Here is a 1,193-nt window from a genome sequence, read left to right as displayed (position 1 = left end):
TGTTCCAGTGGCTCCCTGTTTCCATTGCCTGTGGCCGGTTGGCTCAACTGGGTAGAAAATACAAGACCGAGATCGTGGTTTGAGCTTACACACACCAGTTAGTTATGCCCTGTCTGTGGACTACAGAATGATCCCCTAATTCCAGCTGTCCTTGTCACAAATGTAGTTCATGACAAAGGTGATCTGAACACTGTGAGGAAAGTAACACTCGCCTGACCCCCAAATCCAAAGCTCTCCTTTATTGAAAGATAGTAGATCAAAGGTATTCCTTGAGCCTACAAAAGGCAGCAAAATCTTTCGTTTTTACATCAGGAATAGAAAAATACATTACTACCTACAGATATTATGAATCCTCCATTAAAAAATGTATTTCATTCAAAGGCAATTACTAAAGAAATAAGCATGGAAAACAGGAGAAAAGGAAGGAGAGGGGGAGAGAGGGAAAGAAGAAACAAGAAAAGAGGGGTAAATGAGGTAGGTCTCATACAAAGGAAAATAATTTCCTTTCTAGTTTACTAGAAAAAAATAGGTAACTTTTTACTTATTTCCGCAAATAGAACTGTAATAACACTTACCTATGCAGTGTGAGTATAAAATTCCTTTACAAAGTCGGGCTGTTCTGAACCCTCTCAGGGTTTAGCGAGCTCTTCGGGGCTGTACATAACTCTCAGCCTGCTGGGTGCCTTCAGCTTGGGACCAACTAAGCCCTTGCAAACGGCAGCCTTCAATCCTAGGCTTTTATGAACCCAAATATTTAATCTAATCTTATATGGAAAGTTAAATACCAACTGGCAGTTGAGAATTACCCCTGGTGCCTCATAGGGTGTGCCCGTGTGGAGTCTGGCTTGGGCTGAGTGGCACAAGTTCTCCCCGTGGGCTCTGTGATGCCAGCTCCAGCCAGGGCAGTGCCTGGCACAATGGGTGTTTCTCCCTAGGAACAGTTCTCCCAGCAGGGCAGCTTCGGCCGACAGCACAATTCCCTGCCAGAACAGATGCAGAGGGACAGAGTCCCCAGGAGATGAAACGAACGCAGCCTTCACTGGGTGGCCAGTGTGTGGAGACTAGAAGGCTGGTATGATCCCGGGCACGTAGCTCTGTTCTGAAGGCCTCCTCTTAGCTAGATTTTGCTTAAATACCCTTCCCTGAGACACTTTCCAAATGACTTTATAACAACATTGTTGTCTTGTAAAACA

At 44.9% G+C, this 1,193-nt stretch overlaps 1 protein-coding gene across 1 annotated transcript in view; it reads right to left on the bottom strand.

Annotated features, from left to right (window-relative positions):
- KCNE2 (potassium voltage-gated channel subfamily E regulatory subunit 2) overlaps positions 1–942 on the bottom strand; it is a 9,638-nt gene extending 8,696 nt beyond the window's left edge. Inside the window, exon 1 of the mRNA XM_006153911.2 lies at positions 576–942. The gene's annotated coding sequence lies outside the window, so the exon portion shown is untranslated. The remainder of the gene's footprint in view (positions 1–575) is intronic.
- Between the last annotated feature and the right edge of the window lie 251 nt (positions 943–1,193).

This window comes from Tupaia chinensis, unplaced genomic scaffold, assembly GCF_000334495.1.
Source record: "Tupaia chinensis unplaced genomic scaffold, TupChi_1.0 Scaffold000392_1, whole genome shotgun sequence".
Taxonomy (NCBI): domain Eukaryota; kingdom Metazoa; phylum Chordata; class Mammalia; order Scandentia; family Tupaiidae; genus Tupaia; species Tupaia belangeri.
Note: the sequence above shows the minus strand (reverse complement) of the source record. Positions and strands in the feature narration are given on the sequence as shown.